General features: G+C 37.6%; 1 protein-coding gene across 1 annotated transcript in view; it reads left to right on the top strand.

The window, feature by feature from the left end:
* Positions 1-612: 612 nt before the first annotated feature.
* Positions 613-18,817, top strand: part of LOC136857251 (aryl hydrocarbon receptor nuclear translocator homolog) — a 658,643-nt gene continuing 640,438 nt past the window's right edge. Inside the window, exon 1 of the mRNA XM_068225109.1 lies at positions 613-814. The gene's annotated coding sequence lies outside the window, so the exon portion shown is untranslated. The remainder of the gene's footprint in view (positions 815-18,817) is intronic.

Here is an 18,817-nt window from a genome sequence, read left to right as displayed (position 1 = left end):
AGTCGACTAAAAGGGCCCCAGGAGCTCTAAACTTGGGAACAGGGGTTGGTGACCACGGGGCCCTTAGCTAAATCCTGGCATTGCTTCCACTCACTTGTGCCCGAATCCTCACTTTCATCTATCCTACACGATATCCTTTGGGCAACTCTTGTTCTTTTACGACCTCGACGGTATTAGGATTCGAGGCCTTCGTAGCTCTTGCCTTTCTTTTTTCTTCGAAGTGTCGTACCTCGATTAGTGTTGATAGAAAATTATTGCCTTCTTGTGCTTCCTCTTAAAACAATAATCATCACAAAAATCTGCTAACGTAAATAATACGGTACAGTATGAACAAAACACACGAAGTAAACTTAAAAATTGGAACTCTGACTTCTATTTTGTTAAGGAAATTAGGCTGGGGAGAAGGAACTGATGGTATTTTCTCATATCAGGGGGTACCAGAGGTAATATGTTTGCGAATCATTGCTGTAGGTATAAGTTGTACTCTGTTTACGGACTATTATGGTCGCGCTTTGTCTTGCCTACGGCTTTTGATACTCCCGCGAATTAGTGTTCTGGTTCATCCGCCAGTGTGCAGCACTATTCCATGCCATGGATCGTAGCAAGCAAACATGGCGGTGGTGGGAAGAGACTGTATGAATTAACAAGACTGAGTATGCAATCGAAATGCAAGTGTTGTTTGTGTTTGTGATGATGAATTAAGACTTGTGACGTGCATTTCGCACACGTCGCGGCCTCATGTGCCTCACGAGAAGACTGCAACACAAGACTGACGGCGTAAAACAGCCTGATACCAACTCTCAAGACTGAGCAGGTAAGGTTGTTGTTTTCCTGACAGTCGAGAGGCGTGGCGACTCTGATATTGACTTCACCCACACTCTTAGTCGATGCAACGTCGACTGAACTGATACGATCATATATTTACGTTTACTCTACATTTGTTTATTACTCCTAGTTGCCGCAGGGAACTGTGTTGGCGTGTATGTTTATGTTGTGAGCATGTACGCGTTTGCTGTACTTTCTGCTCTGCAACCTTCTGTTCTCGATAGTTGGGTAACTGAAGACAGTTGTAATTATATAACATAGTTATTGCCAGTAGCCTTGAAAAATATTAATAGCGCGTATAACTCTCTTTTTACGCTGCATGTAGACACAGTGTTCTATTAACTTGTTACAAATGTGGTTAGTGCTGTGCAATTAAATATGTCTCCATGGCACTAACTTAAATACCTTTGAACTCTTTCTGATTGTAGCAAGTTAGGATAAACATTAATCGCATGGAAATAAAACAGACTTGAAAGAACCATTATTTTGTCTTTGAAAAATATTTCAGGTTTACTTCAACCCATTACGTTTGCTTGAAATTGAACAAATATGGGCATATTAAACTTTTGACGATTTGGCTTCGAAGAAAAACATACTTCCTCACATACACGTTGTGTTCTGATAACAGTACGTATCATACTTTGCCTCCTTGCCACAAATGAGTTAGGCTAATGTAAACATGTTTCTAGAGAATCCTAAAGTTTGTTTATATGTGGCCTACATTCTGTCATTTCATCTCCTTGAAAGGAAGAAATTGAAAATGGATTTAAATGAACATTACTAGATGGTATTGCTGTGCTCCATGACTCTTAACAGAGTAGGAGTCTTGCTACTGCTGTCTTATTATTTCTTTAAAAGGCTCGACTTATGAACAGGGGCAACTTCCATTCGTGATACAGTCTGTAGGGTAGATGATCTATTTCATGTGGAAGATCGGCTTTATTCTCAATGTTACCCAATTGAGATAAAATTTCTTGTGTGTTTGTCAGTGTATCTAATAGAATTTCTAAGCACTGAGAAAGATTTTGTAGACCCAGTTACCTGCTTCAGTTGCTGCAAGTCAGCCTGATCCAGTATAATTTCATGGATTTCCCCTGATGACTCCATGTTGAGAATACTGCATAAAATAATTCCTTCATGTCGTATAAGGTGGCGGTGAGAGACCGGGCAAGGATAACCAATATTTTTTGTCGGAAGCCCATAGTGTCTGTCACATTTACCTTTAACTGGAACAACGGTAAAAGTATTTTCTTCTAAGCGGTAAATTGGAACTTTCATCAGTCAATGATAATATGAGTACCAGTCTACTAGCATGCTATTGTTTCTTCTACCACTTCAATTCTGATCTTAGGGTACATACCAAGAGGAGTGAAGAAAATTATAAACTTGGAAAAATTTCTTCTTGGAAGTATTTTATCAATAGGGATTACTTAAGATCAGAAAGATTCTGGCAATTCTTCATGGTGCATTATACCTAGTTTCCTGTATATTGACAATTGTTCTGAAGCATGCTTCACTTTCAAGCTAGCCAGAAGAGCTGTCCATCATTCTGGATGCATGCCCATCTTTAATGTTCTGGGTACAAGATTTATGCAGTCTGCCAACTCTTCTTCTGCCTCCTATGAAGCATTTCATTATTATCTATAGCACTCTATTTGTTTTTTCCCACAGTTCATGACATACATGGCTGTTTTTAAAAGAAAAAATGCTTATCAACTTTTGTTCTAAACTCTCCTTAGTAGGTCTGTTTCATTATTTGTTTTTAAGTCAGTCTGAGTTTTTGAACATTCTTCTGTACACCATCATTCTGTCAGAGTTTTTGAATATTCTTCCATATGCCATCGTTTTGAAGTTTAGAATGAGTTCACCTAAAAACTTAGGCCTGCATGGTGACAAGTTAGAGTTTCAACTTCAAGCAGTTGTCAGATTTAATCTTACGCACAACCCATACCTCTTTAAACAAATTTTTTTTATTGTATGCATTAAAACAAGCTATATACAGTATTCACCTCTGATGTAAATAATACACTTAGAATAGCTGTTATTGACAGCTTGAATACTGCAGTTGATTAGGCATGACTTTACATGCTTAATGTTGTGGAGGGTCAAATCCTGATGCAGTCATTTGGCCTATTATTATTATTAGCCTATTCATAATAATAGTTGTTGGCATTTAAATGATCTCTGGTGACACATTTGGTGCTTATGCAACTAAATTACTCATAATAGGAAATTAACTGTATGGTAGATCGCCCAACATAGTTCTCTGCCATTGTGTACTGTACATTAAAATAGAATATCAAAATTAACATACAGGAAGCCTAGTTGGCATAGGATCAAAATGTCTGTACACAATAGTCGAGGCCCTATGATTATTGTTCCCTAAAATTCTTTTTTCTTTATTATGAAGGCCCGCCCAGTCAGTACTAATTTATAGTCAAATTTAACTAAAATTGAACATTCTCAAAAGTTGTTTACCGGAGGACATGTTTCAATGCAGTTGGATGTCTTCAGCTACATAGTTAATAATATATATGCAGATCAGTTTTAGTAAACAAATATACACTTGAAAACATTAAGTACGAAGCTCGATAGCTGCAGTCGCTTAAGTGCGGCCAGTATCCAGTATTCAAGAGATAGTGGGTTCGAATCTCACTGTCGGCAGCCCTGAAGGGGTACATCATAAAAATAGATTAAAATTATGCACTAGTAAAGTCTTCTTATAAAAAAATTTGTTGTAGGCCTAATGTTAACAAGGAATGTTAAATTTGCATTAACTTGAAAATGGCAGTGAAATGCATGACGTTTATCTGAATCTTGAAGTTGTCTAGAAAAGAAAAGAAAAAAGAAAATGTAAACATTAGAAATAAGTAGAAGAGAATTAACAGAACAATTTGGGTACGAAAATAAAATTTGTGTACTTGCTCCCCATCGGCTTGGGTGTCTGTCGGTTAGTGATTTTCTGAATTCAGAATTTTCTAAGAACTACAAAAACCTGCTGTGCGTAATAGACTGTCGCACATGCTGTACTTACACCACACTCTCAGAGAGTAGGCTATCGGTGTAAATATCTTTTTTTTATTTATAAATAGGCTATCTGTGCAAATATCTTTTTTTTTTTTCATAAATATGCTTGTTCGTTATTAATATAAACAGCTGTCTTTCATAATGTCAGATGTAATGTAATAACTCCTGGTTATGGTTGACCTCTGATTGTATGGTAAATAATAATAGTAATAACTTAATAATAATCATAATGATAATAATAATGTTAGGCTGTATTGTTTTTTCGGAGACTTTGAGGTGCCGGAATTTTGTCCCACAGGATTTTTTTAATGTACCGGTACCAGTAGGCTGATGTATTTGGGCACTTTCAAATACCATCAAACTGAGTCAGGATCGAACCTGCCAAGTTGGGCTCATAAAGCCATTTCTTGTAATTAATTGAACAACAAACAAGGCACTTTAATTTGTTTCTTGAAATGAATTCATTGAATTTTATTTAGGCCTTCTGAAAGCTGTGCATGTTAGTTTAGGGAATCTAGTACCTGTATTGTTTTGTTTGTACTGAGCAAGTTGGTCATGCAGTTAGGGTCGCATAGCTGTGAGCTTGCATTCGGTTCAAATCCCACCATCGACAACGTTGAAGATGATACTGTATAGGCTTTTGGGCTTATGCCGTGTCAAAGAAATAAGGTGAAATACTTTACGTTTTGCAGAGAATTCTCAGAAGAACAAGAAACACAAGAAACACAAATCACAACAAGGAATCTCGACCGAGGACACAGAGCAAAGTTCTCTGTGAAACGTAAAGAATTTCACCTTATTTTCTGGACACGGCTTAAGCCCAAAAGCCTATACAGTATCATGTCTATAAGTACGGGCTGTGAAAGTATCAATGGCAACCTTGAAGATGGTTTTCTGTGATTTCCCATTTTCACACCAGGCAAATGCTGCTGCTGTACCTTAATTAAGGTCACAGTTTCTTCCTTCCCAATCCTACCCTTTTCCCATCATTGCATCGCCAAAATTGTTTAATGTGTTAGTGCAACATTAAACCAGTAGGAAAAAGAAAAAATTCTCTGTTGATCAAAGCAGGCATATTTGCAAAAATGATATTTAATTGTTGTCAGCACATGATTTCAATGTTTTGGATGTGGTATTTAAAAAAAGAGGAAAACCACGTCCCTTTGGTTCAGAGTTCATGTAAAACTTTAATTTGTTTACTTTTGTTGATTCTTTTCTTTATCAAAAAGTTTCTCAGAAGTTGGTGAGCCGTCAGTTCGTTATAGAAGCCTGCCTTTACTTCAGATTATATGATAGGACATTTTAAGATTTGCCTAGGTAATTTTAATTAGTGTAACCAGCGTAATTAGCTCAGAAAATGGAATGCTGGCGTTCCAAGCTCAAGGTGGCGGGATTGACTCTCTCTCGGTCCAGTGCTATTTGAAGGTGCACAAACACGCCAGCTTTATGTCAGATTTACTAACACATTAAAAACTGTAAAAGTAATTTGTGGAGGTGTAAATCCAACAACATTCTTGTTATTAAGTAATACATTTTAAATTAATTTAGTGGTGGATTGATACAACAGTTTCTCAATACTTAATGTTCAATTTCAGTACCTGTTTTAAAGCTTCTATACTGCAACATTAATAGTAGAAAGTTGTACTTGGTAACAGTTGTATTTGTTTCCAGTACTGGGCCATTTGCAGCAGATAACACTTTATTAACACTTCTCATTTGTTATATATTTCAGAAGCAGAAAAATTGTATAGGCCTACTTTAATAGGCTGTGCCAATTTCAGTAAGACAGCTCAAGTACATTCATAATTCTTGTGCCTGACCTTGGCTGTTTTGGTTGGGCGATGACAATAACAAACAGCAAATTGTTTACAAAGATACCTCTCCTTTCCTCACAATAATAATAATAATAATAATAATTGGTTTTACACTCCTGTAACTACTTTTGTAGTTTTTGGAGATGCTGAGGTGTCGTAATGTTGTCCCACAGGAGTTCTTTTAATATGCCATAAATCTGCCAACACAGGGCTGGAGTATCTGTGCACCTTCAGATTCTATTGGACTCAGCCAAGCTACTGTATAAGCCACTGACCCTACCTTTTCCCCTAAGCTAGAATGCTCATCACCTAACAATTTCATTGTTAAATGTTGGGTATTAAGAACCAACCTACCTACCTTTAGCAATCTATGTATTTCCCTGGGATTTGCTGTCTGATGGCTACTGAGGGATTTCTCTACCCTGTAATGGAGTTGACATTCCTGGTTTACCAGGAACAAAGATTGCTTGATGTGTTTTGTTCAAAAATATTTTTTAACTATGGGAAAGATAATATGTTTCTACTAAATAGGAATAAGGAGGAAATAAATTTGTAACAGAAATTATTGAAAAAATATCTTTTATTTCCAAAGCTATTGAGAACTCCTAACACTAAGCTGCCTAACAAACCACACAGTTTTCATAAGTAATCAAAGGTTTACAGCCTCAGAAATGTTTTGCTAAAATCAAAACAGTCATTTATTATTTTGGTAATATAAGTGATATCCCTTGTGAGCAGCAAGCTGCGAAATGTCCATGACTGATACAGTTGTGATCATTAGTAACAAGACCTCCAAATTTTACGTGAAATATGAACTGTCAGGAAGAAAATGATAACAACAAACAAGATTGCCACTTCAGGAGCAGCACATGGTGCTAATGTTCACTCACCCTACACCAAAAATGAATACCAGGTTAATTACTGGCGGCAAAGGCAGTAATTCTATCCCACGTAGTGCAGAGGTTACAGATAGTTGAAGCCCTTAACTTTTTCTCCTCTATGGGCCTTCATGGTCTGTACAAAGATGGCTTTTTAGATATGAAATTTTAGATATAGACCTAGCCTACTTCCTGCACAGGGTATAAACATATAATATTCAGTTTCATGTACTGTATATTCCACAATATAAATACCTTCTTCAGGTTACCCCAGTTATTTCTTGGTTCTTGCTGGGATTGAAAGGCGGACATCAAACCAGCCCTCAGTACCAGGTAAAAATCCCTGACCTGGCTAGGTATCAAACCCGGGGTTTCTGGGTAAGAGGCAGGCACGCTACCCCTACACTGCAGGGCCAGCACCCTTCCTAACATCCTGTGACTTTTCAGGTAACAATTCTACCCTAGAATCCAATAGGGTTTAAGTATTGGTTGTTTTGGTGGAAAGACAGCAGTCTAAACCACTGCACTTACCATGTCTGCATGCATACTCTTTTAAATGCCATTATCACATGGCATAAGTATTGCATATACTGTTTACAACATTATCCTAATGATCTATCTGCACACTCCATAGAGATTTGTATGTTGGCAATGCAGATGATATTCAGTATGTTGAAAAATAGATATGTAGTACTATAATAATACTGTCTCCTTAATGCCTCTACAATTTCAAAAGGATATTCAGCTTATTGCCTTTATTTGTGGAGTCACTGGAGGCACTGTGACTAATGTGGATCCTTGGTCATTGATTTAACTTTGAATGCCCTACCTGACACTAACGCTTTATTGCTTTTCAGGATAAAATTTCAAACCACAATCACAGAGATTCAAACTTTGGCCATCCAAGTGGAAAGCCGGCTATTACTCTATGGCAATATGTTCTCCCTGCCTTTTCATCTATTATTGGTTTGAAATGTTATACAAAATTAATTAGAACAAAGTAAATTTGAACCCATTACGTATTCTTCAGTTGGTTAAGAATTTGTACATTTTATCCTAAAAGGCAAGGATTGAATATTAGATGGGGTTTGGGGAAGAATTATAGTTATTGATTGCAATATTAACAGTCTCATATATCCAGTAAAGTGAAATGTCTTATGGCTTTTAGTGCCGGGAGTGTCCGAAGACAAGTTTGGCTTGTTAGATGCAGGTCTTTTGATTTGACGACGGTAGGCGACCTGCGCGTCGTGATGAGGATGAAATGATGATGAAGACGACACATACGGATACACTGAGGTACTTCTACTGGGAGGAAGAGTATTGAGGCATTGAATTTGGTCTCGGTTAACTCACTTGTTTACAATTTACCTACAGGCATCCTTAAATGCAGTTAGATATATTTATTAACACTTAAGGAACAAGTTGAGGTACAAAACTGCTGCTGCCTTGTTTAATTAGGAGAGATATTCAACTTGAATTGTGCATTGTATGGTATTTGTAAAAGATACATCAACAGATATTATTAAATGCTGATCCTTTCCTAAATTCAGATCCCTAGCAACTTAATATTTAAAGATAGACTTGTATTGGAAAAAGGCAGCTTGATCATTTGTTTATTTTGAGTTCATGTGGGTATTAAGGTATTCTGCAGAGAGGACTTGGAGCAAATTAATGGTTTATGCTTGAAGAATTTAGCCAAATTAGCAAGGTTAACAAATATAGCCATGGATGAAGCAATGCTCTTTGTTCACAATGATATCACAAATATTTTTAAAAAATTGGTTTTAAATGAAATAAAAGTGTAATGATTTATGTGCACTGTCTGCTATACAAATACATTTTAGACACGAATAACAATTTTCAAATGAAATAAAAGTGTAATGATGTATGTGCACTGTCTGCTACATGTTCATTGTTCATCAGGTGGGACAATAGGAAGTTTTCTAGTGACTTTAAACAATGCAGTATGGCAATGTAGGGATGGATATTCATCATACTGTTAAGTCATTCTGGAATGTATGACAGTCGAGGGCCAGTGTGGATAGGCAAGTTTGTGTTTCCATAGCCAAATTAAATTGCACAATCTGTATTTAACATTTGAATCCCATTGCTGTCAACAGCTGTCTTAGTATTTTTTCCCCTGAGTTTATCTTGAATTCACTCTAGGCAAATTGCAAATGGCATTTTGTTTCAACTTCTGTGAACCTGACCCAAGCCTAAGTCTGGCTACTACACATCCCAGAATAACACAAGTTGTCAAAATATTATTCAGGGCTCATGTCCAAGATCTTGTAAATCCCTAACATGAAACAACAGCAAGCATAGTTATACAATTACCTTTCACTGTCATATTCTGGTTTTTAATCTTTGTACAAAGATATTCGTGACTATAAAAAATAGTGTCAAAGTTTCTCTGTTACTTATTCTGATATAGCTCATGAATTGAATTCCATTCCAGTATGAAAATTTGAAGTGCAAAACTCCTGCTGTATTTAATTAAGATTTGCTGTTTGTACACTCTCATTGTCTGTTGTCTTCAACTGAGAGGCTGGTTGGATCCTCAAACAGCACCACCAAAGGAAAAACCACAAAATCCAGTGGTGGCAGCATAATGAGGCATATAAGGCACAATGAGAAGTGAGGTATTTGCCATTGCTTTCCTCACTTGGCCATAAAGTTGCTGTTGCAGGACAACCAGCCCTATGAGTGGCACCTTTCATAATATCCAGACACACTAGTCGTGCTCCGAATATCAGTACTTGTTATCACTTATACCTCAGCAGCTTCCGTACTGTATCAGCCATAAACAAGTCTGAGACTTCAGAGGAAGGTGCATTTTGATAAATCAAGTTTATTACTTGTAAGTATGGATCTGCATTTTTGGAAAATTAAAATAAATTTGTAGATGAAATATGAAGAAATTTGAACATGAAGTATGAAATTGTTTGATACAAAATTCATATTTATAAATCCATAATATGATGAAAAGGTCATAGAACTCTTCATTTAGCTAATCAACTGATGATTTCTTAACTTAGGAGAGACTAACCGTACTACTTCAACAAATAAAATTCTGTATAACTGGTTTGAACTTCATTATTATCTATAGAAAAAAAATTGCAGGGTTATATTGCTAGTTATTAATAATAATTACCTTCCATTAAATATAAGATAACCGAGCTCGACAGCTGCAGTCGCTTAAGTGCGGCCAGTATTCGGGAGATTAGTGGGTTCGAACCCCACTGTCGGCAGCCCTGAAAATGGTTTTCCTTGGTTTCCTATTTTCACACCAGGCAAATGCTGGGGTTGTACCTTAATTAAGGCCACGGTCGCTTCCTTCCCGCTCCTAGCCCTTCCCTGCTTCCCTGTCCCATCGTCGCCATAAAACCTATCTGTGTCGGTGCGACGTTAAGCCAATAGCCAAATATCATAAAGCTCCTTCATAGATAATGGAATCTTCAATATTATTCATAGAGTATATTGTACCAAAGTACAGAGTAATTGACTTAGAGGCATCAGTTACGGTATTGAGATAATGCTTACTTCATACTTAAGTATGTGCAGTATATGGTATCAGATGAAGAACTGTGATGCTAGATCAAATTGAGTCCAATGAAACATGTGATTGGCTGGGGAGAAAGGTGACATTTTGGCATGTTTCCAAAAATGTTGATTACTAATGTTGCAGCATAAATCATTATATTCACTGTAAGTAGCTGGGTTTTAATGCAGACCTAAGGAATGATCTTTATTGGGGTAATCACATTAATGAGGTTGTAAAGAAAGGTTACAGACCTTTTCATATGGTTATGAGGGTATTTAGGGATTGTAATAAGGATGTAAAGGGTCCGACTCATTGGCTGAATGGTCAGCGTTGAGGCCTTCGGTTCAGAGGGTCCTGGGTTCGATTCTCGGCCGAGTTGGGGATTTTAATCGTGTTTGATTAATTCTTCTGGCGCTTCCTCTTCATATTCAGACAACCCACTACACTGCCAACCACCACAGAATCACGCAATGGTGATTACATCCTTCCATATAAGGTTGGCGTCAGGAAGGGCACCCTGCCGTAAAACAGGGTCAAATCCACATGTGCTACACAGTTCTCACCCGCGACCCCACATGTGTGAGGAAAGCGGTAGAAGAAGAAGAGTAAGGATGTAAAGGAGAGAGGGTATTGCGGAGTGTAAAAACTGGTATGTTCCTTTAAAAGTGGTAAGGACCCATTATATTAGGAACAAGGAAATAAAGATATTAAGAAAGAGGTGCAGTTTAGAAAGAAATAGCGTTAGGAGTGGCTGGGTGAGTAAGGAGAGATTGAAGAAACTTACTAGGAAATTTAATTTAGCAAAAAGTCAGATAAGGATATCATGATAGCAAACGTAATTGTCAGCCATATGCATTTTAGAAAGCCATGAAAAGATATGTACTGTATAGATACTTTATGACAGAAACAGGTTCCAGGAAGAACATTTCGGGGATTAATGAATCCAAGGGTATATGTGAGGACTTGCAGAAGCACGGGCGCCGGGTTTTGAAAATTAATGGGGTTGATCTAACTCACAGTACAAAAAAAGGGAGGGGGAGGAAGGTCCCGGAAAACGTTGAAATATAACCCTCATGAAAATGCAGGTTTAGGTGTTTTTGAATGAGCAATACTTGTTGGAAAACATAAACTATTGTTTAATTAGGTGCTTTTTCAACAGTAATGAATGGGTACCAACAAAAGTCCATATAAATCCACGTAAGAGATAAAAGTGTGTTTTAATCATGAAAAAGTAAGAAAGAAATTTTATATTTTAAATATATGTGAATTGAAAGGATGGAAGATAAAGAAATACAAATAGTCTGTGTAAAATCTTGAGTTAAAAAACCATAATAGTCTAGTTTTCTCTTAGTATGATACCAAACTGAGTTTAAAGAAAGGTAAATTATCTCAGATTTGGCGCGTATTGTTAGTATAATAATAAAGGGAAACTGAAAGTCGCAAGTCTTGACTACAAAATTTAAAATCTTAATTCTCACTCATAAAGAGTGTTCCTACGAACAGTGAATCGTTTGGAAAAAATGTTCGCCACAATTTTTCATTTCTTAATTGTGGACATCCATGATTGCGTTGTCATTCAGTTTTCCTTGCGTCATGGTACTGCGCAGGTAAGTTTTAATCTTTTCAGGGTGGTAAAAGGACGTTCTGACATACATGTAAAAACGGGGATAGTTAAAGCGGTCTTTTGCAACTACAACCAATTAACCTCGGTGAAGTTTTGGATGAATCAGATCTAATTAATAAAATAGAATGTCCATATAACTCACTTGTGATTGAGAACAAAGTAAACAAACATTTCTCAGTGGGCTCCTCAACCTCGCCGTTTGGTAATGCACGGGACAAATATACTTGGTATTGCTAGCGTTAAGAGCTACGGCAAAAATTAAGATTCCCCTCTCCCCTTTCTCTTTGTTTCTTTCCTTTCCTTCTGTGTTATTATCTCTTTCTTATCTCTCTTCCCCCTCTTTTGGGCGGCGCTGAACACCCCAACAAAAAGTTTGGTGTGGGTGCTCCAGCATTGTATCACCCCCGGAGTCGGTGCCCCTGGGCAAAAGTATTCAGTTGGCAATATGTAAAGGTAGTTGGATATAAAGTGTTCAGATAGAGAAGGCGACTAATACTGACTAATTACTGAAATTTAGCTATGATAATAAATACATTTGCAAAAGGATACAAAAGTTAAAAACTAGAAAAACAGCTGGGATTGATAAGTTTTCTGGGAATATATTAAAGGCAGTGGGATATCTGAAATATTTGATTACTATTTGCATGAAGGAGCAATACTAAATGAATGGGGAGTTGCAATAGTAGCCCTATTTTACAAGTGAAAGGGTGATTAAAAAAAGCGGAAAATTACAGGCCAACCAGCTTGACATGCGTTGTTTGTAAGCTGTAGGAAAAAGATTCTTTTTGATTATATTAGGCACGTTTGTGAAAGTATTAACTTGATAGAAGGCAGTTAAGGTTTATGAAAGGTTATTCCATTGAGGCTGAACTTGTAGGACTCCAGCAAAATATAGCATATATTTTATATTCAGGAGGGCAGATGGACTGTATCGCTGTTGGCTTATCCAAGGCTTTTTATAGGGTAGACCATGGGGGATTACAGACAAAAATGAGAGCTACTGGATTTGACAGGGTAATGATTGAATGGGCGACTAAAGTTTTAGAAAATAGAACTCGGAGAATTAGAAGGTGAAGTGTTATCTGATCCTGTAATGATTAAGAGGGTGGGTCCCACAGGGCAGTATCATTGGATCGTTATGTTTTCTTGTAGGCTATGTAAATTATATGGGTAAAGAGCTGGAATCACAGATAGGGCTATTTGCGGATGATGTTATACTGTACAGAGTAATAAATACGTTAGGATTGTGAGTGACTTCAAAAATACTAGACAATTTTGTGAAATGGACAGTAGACAATGGTATGACGATAAACGGGATGAAAAGTTAGTCTGTAAGTTGGACCAAGAGGAAAAATCCCCTCAGTTTTCATTACTGTATTGATGGGGTTCTCTGTAAGTACCTAGGTGTTAAAACTGTATACGGAATGATCTTCATGGGGGTAATCACATTAACGAGGTTGTAAAGAAAGGTTACAGATCTGTTCACATGGTTATGAGGGTATTCAGGGGTTCTAGTAAGGATGTAAAGGAGAGGGACGTATATGTCTCTGGTAAGACCCAAATAATAGTATGGTTCCAGTGTATAGGACCCACACCAGTATTAGTTGATACGAGAACTGGAAAAGATCCAAAGGAAAGCGGCACGTTTTGTTCTTGATTTCCGACAAAAGAGTAGTGTTATGAAAATGTTGCAAACATTAGGCTGGGAAGACCTGAGAGTAAGGAGACGAGTTACTCGAGTAAGTGGTATGTTTCGAGCTGTCGGTGGAGAGATGGCGTGGAATGGCATTAAGCTTGATTGGAGCTTTTAAAAATAGCAAAGATCACAATATGATGATAAAGTTGGAATTCAAGAGGAAACATTAGGGCAAATATTTATAGTACGAGAAGTACGGGATTGGAATCATTAATTAAGAGTAATGTTCGATAAATTTCAAAGTTCTTTGAACATATTCTGGAAAAGGCTAGGGAAACAACTGATAAGGAATCTGCCATCCAAGCAACAGCCCTAAATGCAGATCATTGATGATTGATTGATATTGGGGTTCTAGAAAACGAGGAAGATGATACGAAGAGAGAAGGTTGAAGAAGATTGAACTCTCAGGAAATCATGGGATGTCGAGATAGTGGTATAGAATAATTGCAAATGAATTTGGTTGCTTTTCTATCCTTTTATAAGGAATTGAAATAACAATTCGTTACATTCTGTTTTATTCTACTTTTCATTCACCTTGCTATTAATAGTTTTTTTAAAAAATCTGGATAGTTAATCACATTCCAACATTTCGTTGACGTATTTACGTGATCCAGTTCTGTTTACAGGCAGTTAAAGTTTAATATTCATGCACAGAAACACAGTTGAGTTTCTTGAAAATTGTCACTGAATGTGTGAGTGTTGGTGTTTGTTCTTGGACCAAGGTATGAACACATTACTTGAAAGTGTATTGAAATAGTAAGGAAACCGAACCTTCAGATACCATTTAAAAAAAAATGCTACTGTATTTGTTTGGGGCGTCGACCCATGTGGATCTTTTGCCCCTACTGGCACCATATTGTATGAACCTGCATGTAACTGGAATGGCGGTAGTGTGGAATGTTGTGTGTGAGGAAATGAAGATTAAGGACGTCACAGACACCCAGTCCCCAGGCCAGGGATATTAATAATTACAATTAAAAACCCCTGGCCCGGCCGGGAATCGAACCCGGGGCCGCCGGGTGACAGGCGGACGCGTTGCCACCTACACCGCGGGGCCGGACCAGATACCATTTAATAGCGAAATATGTGAGTGCGTATGTACTAAGTTACTTCTTCTAATTCATCTTGTGGCGCCGTCTACTCACAGACGGTCGACGGCTATTATTTTTCCCATATCTGAGTTATCATATTATGGATGGCAAATCATATTCAGAGGTTTTGCATCCAGGATAATCTTCTCTGCCCACGTCCACCTTTTTGTTTTAACAGACCGTATTTGTCATTTCTAAAGATGTGACTAGGCTGCTTTCCCACGTGTTGCGAGGGTTGAGCATTTACAAGATTTTCCGCGTGACAGGGTACCTCCTCATTGGTTGTGTGTTCTACCCGCGTATCTTGAACATAAAATGATTCTCTAGAATACAATTAAAGCAAATTTGTAGTTTTATGTTACTGTTGATAAGGTAACAGCCATAGGACCTCCCGTTTTACGTAGAATGGAAACCACAGGGATGTAACTTTTCTTTTAAGATGCCCCACGTGCTTAGGTCGGGATTCAAATCGCATAGTGTAACAATCATTTTAGACCAGAAATTGAGATTGAATATTAAACATAATTTTGATTCAAGTTTCCTTTACTCCAGTTCATTCATAGGTAATGCAATTTAGAAATGTCATTATCATTACCTAATTTAGAGAAGCGATTATTTTTTACTGTTCGTCATGTAAATGAGATGCCATAGTTATTGGAACGATTGCAGATTCTACTAAAACAATCTTTGATTTCTATTTTAAGATATCATTGTTTCGTAAGACAACACACCCCTAAGGGTTTTGACTGGGGGTGGGGGAGGGTGAGGCCTGAAAACATACTCATATCTCCAAATCTGTTTTATATACGAAGTTGAAATTTCACGTTATGGTTACTCCTCACTGTCTTAGATTTTAAATAACAAGTGCTCTTAAAACAATATAGCCCATAACGGGTTTTGACTTGGGGGGTGAGTTTTTATTCATATCTCTGAAACCGTTTGACATGCAAGGTTTAAATTTCACGTGATAGTTCCTCCTCGATTTCTTAAATTTTAAGTTTTTTAACAAAAACTTCGTGTGGCTATTTCTAGCCGAGTGCAGCCCTTGTAAGGGCTCCTCATTGGTTGTGTGTTCTACCCGCGTATCTTGAACATAAAATGATTCTCTAGAATACAATTAAAGCAAATTTGTAGTTTTATGTTACTGTTGATAAGGTAACAGCCATAGGATGGGCGGCATCTGCCATGTGTAGGTAACTGCGTGTTTTTGTGGTGGAGGATAGTGTTATGTGTGGTGTGTGAGTTGCAGGGATGTTGGGGACAGCACAAACACCCAGCCCCCGAGCCAATGGAATTAACCAATTAAGGTTAAAATCCCCGACCCGGCCGGGAATCGAACCCGGGACCCTCTGAACCGAAGACCGGTGCGATAACCATTCGGCCAACGAGTCGGGCAAATTTTAAGTAAGAAGTGATCTTTTAACAATACACCCGTAGGGGTTATTTCTGGGGTGAGTCCTGATGACAGAATTATTCATTTTTATGAAACCGTTTCATTAAGAATTTATAACTTCGCATGATAGTTGCTCCTGCATGTCTTAGATTTTAAATAAGAAGGGTCTTGACTGGGGGTGAGGCCTGATGATGACAAAAATATTCATTTCTCTCAAACTGCTAGACACACGAGGTTGAAATTGCACGTGATGTTTGCTTCTCTAAGTCTTAGGTTTTAAGTAAAAAAGTAGTCTTTGAACAATACACCCCTAGGGGTTTTTTCTGGTGGCGGGGGCGAGTTCTGATGACAAACATATTCCTTTCTCTGAAACCGTTTCATTTCACGTGATGGTTGCTCCTATAGCCTCTGTCTTGATTTTAACTAAATGTTTGAATTATACTGTATATTTGACACTTAAGAAATGAAAGAACAACATTCTTGTAAAATTACAACTCCCTACGTCAAACAGTTTTGGAAGGATGAATAATTTATGTTCCGGAGCTAACCCCTCTTAGAGGTGGAAGGTTCAAATTTCATATTGCACGCGTAGGATATAAAATGTATACCGCCATTTGGGATGTTTTTGTATGTTAAGGGACACGAGGAGTGAAATTTAGCCAAAAATTGTTTTTAAAAATAACAAAAAGTAGATTTTCTGATTTTTCGTAATCATAAATGAACCTCTGACCAATGTGATATTTTCATCCACGCTTCGCCATTTTTAAAGATCTACTGCAGGTTTTAAATGTCCGGCGCGTGGACCTTTAAATGTCCTCTTCTGATAGATTTGCTATCGAGTCTGTTTTCTCCAATTTTCAAACTAATTAAATCAAATTTCTTCTCACTGCGTGCCTGGAGACTGTACTGGGCTGCAATCTACTGCCACCGATAAGAACTATTACTAGTAGTACTACGTGGAAATGGGCATTTAAAATGACAAAAGTGGTTACTAAAATAATAGAAATGGTTTAATGTAAGCTACTTAAGACACATCTGCATGACATTTTAATGCTTAATCTTATGTCCCTTGTGGGTGGGAGCGGTAGAAAAAACATTTACGGTATCCCCTGCCTGTCGTAAAAGGCGACTAAAAGGGGGACCAAGGGCTCTCAACTCGGGAGCATGGGTAGGCTACCACAGCTCTCCTAGTTCAGTCAGGCATTGCTTCCACTTACTTGTGCTAAGCTCTTCACTTTTATCTTTCCTATCCGACCTTCTTTGGTCAATTCTCGTTCTTTTCTGACCCCCGACGGTTGTAGATTTCATTCATTTTCACACCCTTTGGGTTCTTCCCTTTTTGTTCACTGATACCTTCATTTTTTGAGGTGTGTGTCTTTTCCATTAGTGTTAATAGAGGCTGGTTGCCTAGTTGTAAGCCTACTTCTTCTTAAAACAATCACCACCACCATCACTTAATCTTACGTACATTAGTGGTGATTAGGGCGGGGGGAGGGCAGTCGCCCTCCTCCTCTCCACTTTGTGGAGAAAACATTACATTTGTATTTCATTTTAGCTGCCTGAAACTAGGAATTACAGGAATTATTAAAAGAAGCAATTTGTACAAGCCCTGTTGTCTTATCAGCTAATTCCCTACTTTCATTTCTTTAATTATTAACAAAATTCTGAGCGGAAATACGTATAAAAGGTTGTTCGTCGCGACTAACGGATTCGTACAGTGCCACAGCAAGTAGTGGAGACTCATTGTGAGGAAGGGTGACAGGGGTATATTTTTGCCAAGCTCATGGACACTGAGATTTGATTCACCCGCTTGCCACGCGCATTCGTCAGTCTGGCAGTCTCTTTAGTGTCTGTTAGTTTGTTAGTGTGTAGTCAAATACGAAATGAATTCTAATTGTATTATCACGTCATGCTTCTATTTAATTGGAATGCGCGTGTAATTAGCCTATTGTTCCTTTGGTGAAAGTTTTATTTTCTGGTATTGAATCAAAAACTTAAACTATTATTACCGCACTTAAGTGTCAAACTTTACCTTTCTGTCGAAATTCGCTCAGAGAGCATAAAAAACTTACTATTTCGAAGCTATTTTGTTATTATAGCCCCTGCCTCCCGCCTGCTATATGCTTCAAACTCGGATACTTTTTGTTGTGTGTACATTTTTGTGCCCCCCCCCCCCCCCGTCCTTTCCCCCACTTCTAATTCCCAATCGCCGCTACTGTTTACGTGGCAGGGACGGGACCCTGTAACCCTTTCGACCATTTGGCTTGTTGAGTGAGTTTTTCAGTAAAAATTTGTGTAATACGAAAATATCGTTTGTGCAAATTTTATTTTTAATAAAATTGTGCACCTTATTAATACAGTACATTGGAATTATTTTATTCTCTTTCAATTGATTCTTTAATATGTAAATAACAGCAGATAATATCCATAACTGCTAAAAAGGCAAAAAAAGAAGGTAATTTGCAAATAGGCAACGGAAGCTAAAATAGGCACACAAGAAAAAGGCAAAATAATAACTGGTTCTACAGTTCCCAATGTACGGAAACATGCTATCTCTATTTGACACTTCGAAATATCCACCAAGGTTCCAGTAATTACCTTTACAAAATACTTTCATAAAATTGGATTGAAACACGTTCTTTATAGTGTGATGTAGTTTCAGGTCTTTCGATGCACATGAATCTGAAAAAAAAAATCACACATTTCACCCAAGTGATAGCGAGTTAATATTGACCAATGTTCAGTAATGAAAAGTGAGAGCACGCTTTCAGCCTTAGTTACACGCTGTTGGCGATTCGTCCCGCATTACCGGCACCAACTCTAGCTTTTTTTTGTGATTTTGATCGTAAAATATCACTTTTGTCTATGCTTTTTTTTGTAATACTATATTTTTTCACGTAACTTAATTTAATAAAAGAAGTCAGC

The sequence above is a fragment of the Anabrus simplex genome, chromosome 1 (genome assembly GCF_040414725.1).
Source record: "Anabrus simplex isolate iqAnaSimp1 chromosome 1, ASM4041472v1, whole genome shotgun sequence".
Classification (NCBI taxonomy): domain Eukaryota; kingdom Metazoa; phylum Arthropoda; class Insecta; order Orthoptera; family Tettigoniidae; genus Anabrus; species Anabrus simplex.
Note: the sequence above shows the minus strand (reverse complement) of the source record. Positions and strands in the feature narration are given on the sequence as shown.